Source organism: Ursus maritimus, assembly GCF_017311325.1.
Source record: "Ursus maritimus isolate PB19 chromosome X unlocalized genomic scaffold, ASM1731132v1 scaffold_X1, whole genome shotgun sequence".
Lineage (NCBI taxonomy): Eukaryota > Metazoa > Chordata > Mammalia > Carnivora > Ursidae > Ursus > Ursus maritimus.
This window is the reverse complement of record NW_024423319.1, coordinates 90,909,825-90,923,867: the sequence shown is the minus strand read 5'-3', so window position 1 is coordinate 90,923,867 and position 14,043 is coordinate 90,909,825.

The window sequence follows — 14,043 nt, the reverse complement described above, 5'->3', positions numbered from 1 at the left end:
TTGTACCTCCAGCCGTGACTGCAGGTGCTGTGGAAGGGAGGTGAGCCTGCCGTCTGACATTCTCAAAAGGTCCCCTGCTCTCCCGAGAATGGCTTGATGCTTATTGCTAATAACAAGGCTGGCAGCCGGCTGTAGCTTTCACTCAAAATTCTCTGGCTTTCAGTAATCAGAGCCAGGCCTGGGTTGTTCCTTGGCCCTCGACTGCAAAAGGAATTTCCTTTATTTTTGAACATGGGGAGAATAAAAAGAAGTACAAGTTGTTTTATAAGACAAGTGGGGCAGCAATTGGAAATAGGCATTTAGGCATCTCGTAGGGATTAACATCAGGACTCATTTAAGGGCTTGGAGTGTTAATAAGGATGAGATGTATTTATTTTTCCCTGGGTTCTTTTTAGGAATCCCTGGGCAACGTTCTGGAATTGATCTACGCTGGTTCAGATTTCACGCATCCCCCCATTTTCCATGCTGACTCTCCCACCCCTCTTTTGATCGAGTTGCTACTTCCCAGTAACGTGAAGAAAATGCCCCGTCCAGGGTGTGCAACCGGGCAGAACTGGGACGCAGGAATACTGTTCACCGGGTTGAGGCGGCTCGGCAAACAAAATGGCCTTCTCGTACCTAGGGAATCTGGTTTGAAAATTGGACATTAAGTTACACTTCTAATTGAAATGAATTTGATGGTTTCAGAACAGTCCCCAGTGATCCCAGCCCACATCATAAAAACCACCATAGGCAAATTGGCACCATTCAGCCTTGGCTCCAGCAGGCTAGGGAGTAAAAGAAAGTGTAAACTGAATTTGCGGTTGCTTTTATCGTCAGATAGACGGGCTGAGGGGAGCTTCCAGAGCAGAATTCTTGGGTCAGATTACATCGTTTTCCTGACAGTCTAGGAGGCAGTGTGGTATAGTGGGAAAGCACTAGGTTAAGAGTCTGGTCTTGTCTCTGCCAGAACTGACGTTGTGTTCTTTGGTGAGTCATTAAAAAAAAAATCCTTCCGTGCCTCAGTTTCCTCTGCTGCAAAATGGGGATAATGGCCTTACCATGGCTCACGGGGCCGGTGTTGGGTTGAGGCAAGGAGCGGTTTGCCCCATGGCCTGCGGAGGCCCTCAGAACCGAGGGCGCCTGATTGATGGGCCAATACATGCTTTGTACTCCGCCAGCTGACATCCAAAGGACAAGCTGCTTGTCCTCCGGTGAAACTCAGCCATGAAGTCAGAGGAGCTCAATGCAAAGGACAGTGACAAGACAAGGAGCATTTCGAATCCTCTCTCCAACCATGTCAGGTGGATTGTAATATTCCCACTGACAGTGAAGGAGAGTGAGGCCCCGCAAGGTCACACGGCTTAGCCAAGGTCACCCAGCTGGTACATTACTGACTAGAAGTGGTGCGTGCCAAAACCTGTCTTCCCACTCTACTGTATTTTTAATCACTGTTCTAAAAGGTAATGGTGAAAATGAATAAGACCCCATCCCACCTTTTGAGATGTTCACACGGAGATGATTATGGACACAGAATATATGTGCACGAGCCGAGTAGAGATCGGAGAAAACATAAACACAGTTACCTTTAGGGAGTAGAAGTGAGGCCAGGGAGGGAAGGGAAGGGGAGTGTATTTGTCAGCTACCGCCGCCGTAACAAACAACCCTGAACTTCCGTGACTTAAATCAATTCTTACTCACTTATCCAAGGTCAGCTGTGGGTTGGCTGATCTGGCCTGGACTCTGTCGGGAAGCCCTGCTTTGGGCTGGGTTCAGGTCTGCAGGTTGTGGACCAACTAAAGGGGCTGCCATTTCATGGGGGAAGCTCTTCTTACAGTAATGGCAGAGACACAGGAGGAAAAGTGCAACCACACAAGCACGTTTCAAGGTGACGCTGGCTTCATCTTTGCTAGTATCTTATTGGCCGAAGCAGGTCACATGGCGAAGCCCCAAAGTCAAGGGCTGGAGCAAAGGGTAGGGAGGGATACAGAAGGGGTGAAGAATTGGGTCTAGTAATTGGATCTACCCCCAGAGAGCTGCAGTTTTTACAGCAAAATATCGGCATTATTAATTTTTAAATGATAGGCATGCATTCTTTTTTAATACAAATCCCCATTTAAAAAAATACTACCATGCAAAACCCATTCGGGGAAGATTAGAATAGATATTCCCTGTGGGGACATAGCCCAAGGTGACATTTCCCAGCCATCTCCCCCAGTACACACACACACGCACGCACACTCACGCATGCACGCACGCACGCACGCACGCACTGCAGTCTAGCAGTTGCTATAACATAAGTGTGTCCCCAGTGCAATGGGAGCCCATATGAGAGGTGTTTTTCATTCATTCGACAAATACCCATTTGGTATTATTGTGTGCCTAGGCTTTGGAAACAACGGGAAGAACAAAACCAGTCAGATCACCACCATCACGGAACTCAAAAGGCTAGCAGTGAAAATAGACTCAGCAAGTACAACTGGAATGAATGCTTGAAGGAGGGACAGGGAAGCTATAGAAACAAACAAGAGGAGAACCTCATGTAGACTGGGGTTCTGGCTGAGATTCCTAGGGGTTGTGACCCAATACCTTTCCTTAATAGTCAAAACCCCAAATTTTACCTAACCCAGGATGGAGATTTTCCAGCGTTCCTTGCAGCTAGCCATGACTACTACATTTTGGCCAATAGATACAAGTGCAAATGGTGTACACAACTTCTAGGAAGTGCCCTTAGCAGGAGGAGGTGTACCTTCTTGGCCCCCTCATTTTTCCTGCTTGCTGGAATGTGAATGTGATAGCTAGAGCCAGGGCAGCCATCTTGGACCATGCAGTGCCCTTGGGAATGCAGACCACTCAAGATAAAATAAGATAGAAGGAGCCTGGGTCCCCTGAGGATTTCTTGGAGGAGCATGGCCAAACCCACCCCACCCTGCCTACCTCTGGGCATGTGCGTGAGTGAGAAACCTCCCCCATCTTGTTTCAATCGCTGTTACATTGAGCTTATTGTTATTTGCAGCTGAAATCTGTCCTAACAGATAAAGGGGTTCAGGGGTAGGCCTCCGTGCCAAGGTGCGATTAAGCTGTTACCTGAACGATGAATGGACAGAAGGCATGGGTTAGTCTGTTCCAGGCAGAGAGAAGAACATGTGCAAAGGTCCAGAGGTTGAAGAACGTGAGAGTTCAGGGCAGATGTGGAGGGGAGGGACAGGGAGGGTCAAGGATTGTCCTCGTGAGCTTCCATCTCTTTCAGTGACCCACACTTCCGCTCCCTCCTCCTCTCTTCCTGTCTTTCTCCTTCCTCCTTCCCCCACCCTTCCCTCTTTTCTCCCTCGCCTGCCCTCACCCCTCCTTCTTTGCCCTCCTTTCTTCCTTACTCGTTTTTGACAACTATTGGTTGAGTTCCTGCTACACATGCCAGGCAGTGTTCTAGGCTCTGGGCACATAGTGTCGTGGGGCTGACAGTCTTTTGGAGGGACACATGTTAACTGGAGGGGAGGGGGTGAGGGGAAGAGTGTGCATTGACTTTCTGCAGCAAACTTGGAGAAACCTTGTTCAGATCCTCCTTCCAAAAAGGACTCCTTGCCAGAGTACAGGATTCGCGGTCAGCTGCTCGTCTCCAGCTGTCGGCTTCCTCGAGGTCGGCCTCAACTTCTGAGCTGAGCTCACATTCCTCTCAGGGTGGCCCTGACCCACAGCCGAACAAGGGTGCTGGCACCAGCGCTCGAGGCTGGGCATCTCTGCCCCACAAGGGGTTCCCTGAGCGCGCACCCTTTGCTCACGGCTCCCGGGGGATCTGCATTACCACCTGCCGGCTCCCCCTGCCCTTCTGCTTTCAGGAGCGCCCCTCCCAGTAAGCCTTCAGTGCTCCTGACTCCTTATCAGAGCCTGGAGCCTGCTTCCCAGAGAAGCCAACCTGAGATGGGCCTCGAGGCAGCTAAGAGCTTGTCACACGCGTTAGAGAAAGTGCAGGGAGACCCGCAGGTCTGGAGCACGAAGAGCAAAGGGACAGGTGGTTGGTGAGCAGACCGGGGCTAGAACACCACACATGACCTGAAAGGTCTTTAAGATTCACTCTGGCTGCTGCACAGGTTGGGGGAACTAGAATACCAGTGGGGAGGGACTGCAGTTAGTCCCAGGGAGAGCCCAAGGCGGCTTTGTCCCCTGCGGGTGGCCGTGCGAGGGGAGAGCAAAGGACAGAGCCCACATGTCCTGAGTGTGTGTGGCAGGGGAGTCATCGGCGCTGAGTGCTGAGTTTGACTTTGGAGGGAGGGGCGTGGTGAGCAAGTGGGTGGAGAGACCTCTTCCGTGATGGGAAGTATGAGTGGGAAAGGAACAGACTGGGGGCTGAGAATCGCGAGCCCTGCCGTGGACGGGTGAGTTCCGAGACTGTTGGACGAACGATCTGCTCTGTGAGATACACATTTGGAAGTCGTCGTGCCGGGGGAGGGGGGGTGTCTGGAAGCCCTGGCAGCTGACAGGGAGTCTTAGGGAACTGTCACGTTCCCTCCAGTCTACCTGCTATGTCCTCTCACTCCTCTGCTCTCAAAAGCTCCTAAACCCTTATTTCCTTCCAGAAAGTCTTCTCATGTGGAAAGGAGGCAGCGTGTAGTCCGGGCTTGCCCAGCCCTGCCCTTTCTGCCTCAGGGATTTCAAGGTGCTGGCGCTCCCTTAGCCCATGCTCAGCCTTGTCCTTCAGCCGAAGTGCCCTTGTCTGATGAGTCTTTCCTGGAATCGCGGTGTGCCCCGTCCTTATAGACAAGCCCCCTTGCCCCCCGGCACTGTGCTGGGGATCAGCCACTGCAGGGGAGGAAGGGGAGCCTGCTCCGGGGCAACCCAGGGACCTGGGAAGGCTCTCCTTCTGCCTGCCTTGCTCTCCGACACTGCGCACGAAACACTCCGCCTGCTGATGTCTAGACTGCACCTCGTAGCTACGCAGTGAAAGTGTGTTGGATGTATGAGGTCATTTTATCATTGGGTTGCGCGATCAGCGTGTCTGTCATAAAGCCCATCTCTTCAATTTTACATTTCGGCATAGATGAAAACAAGCTGGCCATTATTTTCCAGGCAGGTACTTGTCAAATGCCAGTCCCTCCCGGAGAAGTCGCTGGCCACAGAGCGAAAAGCGTGGGAACAGACGCCCATCTTTCTCATCTGTGTGAGACGGGATGGCAGTCCCCACGCCGCACGCCTGACGATGAACTCGGTCTGAGGAACAAGCACAAGTCTCCAGCCCGATAAGGCTTTTGCCTTCCCAGAGAGACAGGGGGGCTTACCCATCATGAGAGCCACCCCGACCCGAGTCGTGGTGGAATGGAATAATCCCAGTTCCCTTCATTTTTCCTTAGATATGACATCTTGCAGCCAAACATTTGATGCCTGCAGGCCTTGGGAACTGGCATTGATCCAGAGATAACGCACAGTATGCGAGACATTTGTCACACTCTGGCTACCTGCACCTCTCTCCTCTTCCTCAGCTCACTATTCTGCTTGGGGGAGTTTGCTCTTCCTGGTTATGAGGGTGGTGGGGGGTAGAAATCAAGGGGCCTGCCCACTCCCTGTGGAAGCCCCTGAGCACTCTCCTCCACTACCCTAATCCATTAAAAGGTGGTCAGGTGACCGAATCTTCCGGAAGGACCTGGAATGGGGAGCAGGGGGACGCAAAGCCAAAAGAGGACCTGGGGGAGATCGATTTGCCCCTGCAGTGGTGCCTTGTCCCGACCTCGATGGTGCCGGCTGCCCAGCTGGGTTCCTGCCCGCCTGCATCGATCTAAGCTCCCAATCTCATGCCCTAACACCCCCTTTTGCCCCAGGGAGCCAGGAGTCCGTCTCTGTCACTTGCGACCACAAAATTTTGAGCTGATGCAGGCAGTTTCTGAAAGGGGCACTATGTTATCATTAATACCCAGCATTGCTGAAGAGGGAGGATTAATTAGTGCAAACCCTCTTACTTCACCTATCTTTGGGGCAGTCCACAGAGGATTTCTCCCTGAGCCACTAATGAATTTTGCAACTGTCACAAAACAATGCAAATAAGTAAGACCCACATCTGCTGAACACCGTCATGAGGTCAAACTGTGTGTAAATAAATGCTTGCTTCAAGGAGAGGGTAAATCCTAAGGTGAGGAGTGACAGGGCTTTGTTTGCATAAACCCAGCAAGGTATTATGGGTAGGATATTAATTAAATCATGCTCCTGGGCCTCACGGAGCCCCAGCTCAACGGCTTCGGCTTGTTGACAAACCGAACGCAGGGCCCCCGGAGAGAGCACTAACATTTTGATGAACAGGGTTTGTTGGGGGTGATGTTTCCTAACTAGCATTTTAATATCATCTTTGATGCTTTATCTGAGCAACCGAGAAAGAATGTTCAGATAAAAGAGAGGGGTCAACATCAAATGTCCCAAAGATGAACTTTCCCATCTCATCTTGGTCCACTGGAATTGCTTCCCAGGAAGGATTTTTTGCTCCCCCCACCCCGCCCCCGGGGGCCTTCCTGCACTCTCCCATCTCACCCACCCGCTCTCATCCCCCCACCCCAGCCCCCAGTGCACACACAGCTGGGAGAACATCTCGGAATAAGGCAGAAGGTGCCTGAGGTTTAAATGAAGTTTTAATGATTCTGAGAGTCTGCTGAAGACCCTTTCAGTCTGTCCTTTTGTTCTTCCTTCCTTTTTGAAGAAATTAACCCGATGGTGGGTACTGTACCATCTTCCCAAAAAGGGCTTTTGTTTTAAGGTTGAAATTAACCCATCTCAGCTGGAGTGCAAGGTTGGTCATTGAAAAACTCTGTGACCACCACATGTGCCCACTCTCTGAGAGATGCTGACCGGAGACGTTCAGGCTCCTTGTAATTGAGTGATGACCCCGGTCCACCCATCCCAACCATTCCCGCCTGCGTTTACACTACATGGCCTCTTGCAGCTCAAAATTTCATGCTTCATTTGAGGATTATAAAGCCTCTTTTATTGGAGAATATGCAGACAAATATGAACTAATTAATGCTCCCACGATCCCCCTGGGAGTGTGCAATCATCCTGTGACCCCCAGCTCCCCTGGCGCTCCCTAACTTAGGCTGGTGTCCCTGCTTTGCCCCTACCCTCCCCTCATCACCTCCAGTGGGCAATTGCTCAACCCCGTTTCCTCCTAAAATACATTAAGAATCTGCCCACTTTGTGCCATCTCTGCTCTCCCGCTGGCTGTTCCCCTTGACTACAGAACCAGACTCCCACTTCCTCTCGCGCTCCCTCCATTCTGCTACCCAGTTCTCTAACCCAGCAGGTAGAGGGGGATTTCTTTTTTTTTTTAAGATTTTATTTATTTTAGAGAGAGAGAGCAAGCAGTGGGAGGGGGAGGGACAAGCAGACTCTTCACTGAATGTGGAGACCCACAGGGTCCCTGAGATCATGACCTGAGCGGAAATCAAGAGTCGGACCCTCAACCGACTGAGCCACCTAGGTGCCTCTAGAGGGAGATTTCTAAGACATAAATCTGGAAAAGTCCCTTCTTACCTAAAGGCGTGCAGTGAACTTCTCCCTGCAAACCCCTCCTTGCTATTCCCCAGCCTCCTCCAACACTGATCTCTCTCTCCCTCTCCCTCTGCCCCTCCCCCACTCAGGCCCTCTCTCTATATATAAATAAATAAAATCTTAAAAAAAAATTCTCTTCCTCAGTCTCACCAGCCACATTTCAAATGCTTAGTAGCCGCATGTGCGTGTTGGTTGCTGTACCGGACACCATAGATAGAGAACATGGTTGTCATCAGAGAAAGTTCTATCAGATAGGGCTCAGAGAGAAAGAGTACAGTCTGGCCTGGCCATTTAGCAAATGACCCTGGACAAGTTTCTTCACCTCTCTGAGCTTCCTTCCCCTTTCCTGTAAGATGGGGATAATCACACCTGCCTCACAGTGATTTTCTGTGTGAGAGAATTGAGGAAGGCCACTTGGAGGGGTGCTCTGGTTCTCACATGAAGGCCATTCCTGGCCTCCCCCAAAGGGAAATGGCTCCTCAGCCACTCAACCCTGAGAACGACTTCAGTTCTTCTCACCAGACCCCTTCCCCTACTTCCTCCCCATCTGTTGTCCCCGCATCTGTTGGGACGGTCTTGTTTCTCTTGCCTGTGTTGCCAGGACAGATTCCCCAGTCTCCCTGTCTGTAGCATTTGGCTTGGGTGTCCTGTCAGCAAAGCCCATCCCCAGTCCTGAGCTTCCTGATGTTTCTTTCTCATCTCCCCAACTCCCACACCCACGCTAACTCGGTGTCGTTGGCCTTCCTCAGCTCCCAGGAAAGTCAGTCAAGTCCCCCGCCCCCCCATGGAGGACCGGGCCTGACCTTGGTTCTTGATGGTGCTGCAGACACTTTGAGGTGTGACCATGACACCCATTCAGCCCCTGGATCAGGTGGCAGCCACGTTCCCTGAGAAGGTCCCCAGACTGACTCCCAGTTGTCCTCTGCGGTCCCATCAGGACCTGTGGAACACGGGGCCCCTTACACAGCACCAGCAAGTTAAGGATGGCTCCACATGCTACCTCCATTTCTTTTTCCTGTCAGCCTGTGGCCAACTCTGTTTTTCAAAGGCAACAGCATCAGCATATCCCATCCCACATGCTCTAGTTACAACGTGAAGTTCACGGTCGTTCTTCAAGAAATGGGACCTGCATTCTCTCCCCCTTGAATCTGGCAAGGCCAATGATTATGGCAAAAGTGATGCTGTATGATTTCTGAGGTCCTAAAAGAATCATACAGCCTCCTCCTGGCCCTGTGAGGAGGCTCACCCTTGGAGTTCTGGCACCATGTTGTGAGGAAGTCCAGCTCCCATGGAGAGGCCACATGTAGGGATGACATCCCCACTGAGCTCCTAGCCAATAACCAGCACCAGTGGCAGACATGCGAGTGGGTGAGCCTTCATGATTCCAGACCCCAGTTTTCAAGCTCTCCCAGCTGATACATCGTGAAACTGAGAAAAGTTGTCCCCACCATGCCCTGCCTCGATTGCAGATTTGTGAACAAAATTAATGGCATTATTTTAAGCCACTAAATTGGTAGGTATTCTCTATTATCTAGCAGTAGATAATCGGAACACCACCTGCTCAGACTGCAATGCCATTTTTACTCTGGGATCCATATATGGCTCCGAACAGGTGCCTTGGGGCTGCTCTGCCTAGCAGTCTCCACACTTGAGTTCCAAACAGGGAGTGCAAAAGTCCTACCGTCACTGATATTCTCCTTCACCTCCGGGATCTCAGCCTAGAGTGGGGAGGCAAGAGTCTGTGTGTTTTCCCTCCCTCTCTCTCTCATCCTTGTCCCATCCTCCACCTGGGCTGGAAGGGGCAGATAATTTTCTTCCTGTCTGGAAGGAATTTTCCTCATGACAAAACCTCTTCCTTCCCAAGAAAGCACATGCTTCTCCACTTCCTTGGGGCCACAATGGCAGATGGAATGCTGGGAGAGACACTGGTATAGCCGTACATCAAGGCCCAAAGATATCTAACCTGCTACCCCATTCAAAAGTTATTGACCTTATTACAGAACACAGTGTGAGGGGCACCACCAAAGGGTACAACACCCCACAGAAGGCAGAGGAGAAAGACCACATCTGCATGATTTCACGTGTGAGGGGTTCTAGATGTTCTGGCTATGTTGTATAATAACAGAGTACAGGTATAGAGGCCCAGACCCACAAAATGCCTTAATCTTATGGCCCAACTAAGATGTACTGAGAGTATCATCCACGTGGCGAGGGAATACAGTCTTCGCTTTCTATTCCATTCCCATGTGCTGAATCCTCTTCACCTGCCGGAATCCTGGCTATGTGGAGGCTCTTCCCTTGAATGAAAGCTGCAGTAATCTCATCTTTGCTGACAACAAGTTCATCCTCACAGTGGGTTGTCATTTTACATTTCTATGGATGTGTATTTATCCAGAAATAACCCCATTTGTATAACCTCATTCATGTTCTTTATCCCTGTAATTGTCAATAATGCCATGTTTTAGAATTGGCAGAAAGCTTCAACACTGGCACCCAATACTGGGTGCTTATTATCATGACTGCCCGGTCCCTGTTCTCTGAAGATTGCCCACCTCACACACAGGATTTGTTTCCAACACACTCAGCGGCCATGTTTTTTCCACATGACTCCGCTTTCCTGACCGTAGCTGATTTGCCCAGGGGCAAACATGCTAAGCAAACACACATGAGCTGGAGTCTTTATCTTCAAAATATAGACGGAGATATTCAGAAACTGGAAGTTAGTTTTTGAGTTGCATTAATGGTAGAGGTCTGATGCGAAGCATTAAAGTAGAGGAGTAGTGAGTTCCGGTGTCCAGACCATTGCTGGGAACCAAGTTGTGGCCCTCAATGACTACCCAAAATGTTGGTGTAGATTCTCTTCTCCCATGATCCTTACTGATAATGGATATGACCCTCAAGTCCATGGGTTGGCAAATGGCCTGACTTAGATGAGGAAGTATGTTATCGGGGTTCTCCAGAGAAACAGAACCAATCGGGGCGCGTGTGTGTGTGCGTGTGGGGGGGGGGCACGCACATGCATACCTGTGTATGTAGTGAGAGAAACGGATTTATTTTAAAGAATTGGCTCACACGATTGTGGGGGCTGGTAAGTCTGAAATGTGCAGGGCAGACTGGCCGGCTGGAGGTCCAAGGAAGAGCTCATGTTGCAGCTCGAGTGCAAAGGCTGTGGGGAAATAGAATTCCTTACTGCTTGCAGGGAGGTCAGTCTTGATTCTATTAAGGCCTGTAGCTGATGAATGAGGCCTCCTCGCCCCCTCACACTACGCAGGGTACTCGGCTTTACTCGAAGAGCACTCATTTAAATAGTAAGCACATCTAAAAAACACCTTCACAGCAACATTCAGACTAGTGTTTGAACAAAAACTGGGCACTATGGCCTAGCCAAGTTGATACATAAAGTTAACCGACACCAGAAGTAAGACAAGGAAGGGAAGGCAGCCAGTCAAGGGTACCTTATCAAGCCAGTTATCACTATGAGCAACTGGAACCCATCTCACTTGGGAACTCCGGGAGATGATAGAGAAAATGCATCTCAGAGTTATTCAACCTGAGGGGCGAGGGAGTTGGGGTATTTATCCCCCAAGTCCTGATCGTCACTGATGGAGGGCTGCTGTGGGGAGGGGCTACCAAATCTGCAACCCTCTGGGCCTGCTGGGTCCTCAGGACTAGTAAGCGACAGCAGCCAGAGAAAGGGATGTAAGTGGGGTACCCTTACATCTGCTGCATTATCATAACACTGACACCCACAGAATTCCAATTTTGTTTGGGGTGATGAGGTACCTAGTAAAACTGCTTACTCCCGACTCCCTTGCAGCTATACATAAGCGAAGGACCCAGTTTCCGCCAAGGAGAAGAGATGTCGGTGGAAGTTACTAAGTAGGGCTCTCAGGAAAGTTGTCCTTTTGGTTTTTATTTCATTTCCTTTCATTTTGTTCCGTTTTGTTTTGTTTTAAGGGAAAGACTTGGCAGGCGTGTACCCTCTGACTTATGTCCTTGGCTTATCTCCTGTCATCCTGCCTGGGCCATGGTCATAATTTAATAACATAACAGCCGGTGGAGTAGCCATCTCATGGCCGTGTGAGGTTGGCAGAACAGGGAGTGAGAAGCGGTCTCTAACCCTGATGATTTCCTGGGGCAAATGCGACAGCTCTAGTTGAAGACTTCTTCTTACAGAAGAAAGACAAAGGCCTTTGTCCTTCGGCCACTGGAATCTGGTTTCTGTTCCATCTAGCCAAATGCAATCTGGACTGATGGAAAGTAGCAGAAAGAACGCACAATTAAGGAAGCTGCGATTAGTTTTCTAATTACTCATCTACATCCCCTGCTAGAATACAAGCTTCCTGAGGGAACTCAATGTGTTTATTCATTGACTACTATATCTCCGATACTGAGCACTGTAGCCCCCCAGTAAGTCCCTGCTGAATGAAGGAATAAATGAGCAAAGAACTTACACTCATCTCTGGCCACTTCACAGGGATCGCTTTATTTGCCCAGCAGTCCTTGGCATCGTCCGAAGCACAGGTCCCAAAGGCAGGGCCGTCCGCCACCTGCTGTGTGACCTTGGCTAAGTCACTGCCTCTTTCTCAGCCTACTTCCTCTCTGTAAAATGAGAAGAACACCTACCTCCCAGGGTTTCCATGGAGATTCAGAACCACGTCTGTGTCTTAGATTGGGTGTGTGTACTTTATTTGGGAGGTGAGCTCAGAGAGCAGGAGTGAGGCGGCTGAGAGAGGGAAAGAGAAACACGGGAAGGAGCAAAAGCCACAGTCAAAACTGACTGTCGCGGTCTTCAATATGGGCCCTTGGGGGCTGCATTCCACCAGGACCTCTGAGAAACACAGGTTGCCTCCTGGATTTATCTGCCAGCAGCACAGGACGCGGGGCTTTTATTCTCCATGAGGCAGGTTGAGCATTTGCCCTCAGTAGAGTTCTCTCCCCCCACATTTCTGGACTTTGCTTCCAGGCCAAGCCAGTTCCCATGCCTTACAAAAGCCTTGAGGCAAAAAGGAAAAAAAAAAACTTCCAGGGCGCCTCGGTGGCTCAGTCTTTAAGCGTCTGCCTTCGGCTCAAGTCGTGATCCCAGGACCCTACATCGGGCTCCCTGCTCCGCTGGGAGCCTACTTCTGCTTCTTCCTCTCCCACTCCCCCTGCTTGTGTTCCCTCTCTCGCTGGCTGTCTCTCTCTGTCAAACAAAGAAATAAAATCTTAAAAAAAGAAAAAAGAAAAAGAAAAATGAAAAAAAAAAAACCGTCCAGGTGCGTGCTGCGTGTTTGAGATGAGACCCTACTGTGGCGTGAGCCTGAAACCCCTACGGGCCAATCTGTCACCGCTGGGGCAGAAAGCAGAGGTGCTCCGAGAAGATGGGACTTGGGGCATCTAAAATATCTGCTACAGTGTGTAAAGAGCCTGATCTCTTAGAACCTTCCACATGGCCCAACCTGAGAAAGGTGAATCTATCAGGTGTTGCTGAAGATGTGGAAAGAGGGGCATCTCCCGCAGGGCGGGCAGCTGCGTAAACCGCAGCAGCTTCTCTGCAGAGCAGTCTGACTTTGCGGTAGAGTCGGCGCAGGCACGGGCATCTGGCGACCTCCCTGGCAGGTGCCGAGCCCAAAGGAACTGTCCCATGTACAGGTCCAGAAGGACATCTTTATAAAAACGTCCACTGTTGAGCCGCCGTTGGGGACGACTCGGAGAAGCATTGAACACAACCTGGGTGCCCTGCCTTCGGGGAACGGCTAAGAAAAATAAGGCGGAGGTACGTTATGACATGCCATGGAGCAGAAGGAAGGAACACTACATCAACACGCAGCAGAGGTGGTGGCTTTTCATGACGGCGTGTGGGACGCAAAAAGCTAAGGAAATGATCGAGGTGGGACACCTGGGGGGCTCCGTCAGTGAAGCGTCCAACTCTTGATTTTGGCTCAGGTCGTGATCTTGGGGTCCTGGGATCGAGCCCCATCTAGGGCTCTGCGCTCAGCCGGGAATCTGCTTGTTCCCTCTCCCTCTGCCCCTCCCCCAAGTGTGCTCTCTTTACCCCCCGCCCGGTCTCAAATAAATAAATAAAATCTTTTAAAGAAAAGAAAATGAACGAGGTGTATAGCATGATATGGGTCACATAAACTTGAAACCCACTGGCAGAAAGGCAGTGCCTGTTTTCCCCGGAGACGTGCCTATATCAGGACCCCTCCCAGGCGCCCAGAGGGCGCGCCTGGGCTAGCGAGAGGGATGAAGGTGTGGATTGCAGCGAAGGGGGGAGGCAGGGAGGGAACGAGACACAAGCGGGCCTCACCTGGCCCCGGGCTCATTATGTGCTGTGAACCAGGGAGTATGATTAACCACCTCCCGGTACCTGGAGTCCTAAATAGATTTTTTTTAAGTAAATAAAGTGCCTGGAACACAGTAGGTGTTCAATAAATGGTTGCTAAGAATGTGGCTGTGGGGACAATTGAGCAATTTTCCACAAAGAAGAACGCCTGACATCTCCCCTAGAAACCAGAAGGGCAGACAAGGAATGGCTTTTTCCACTCTATGCCTCAT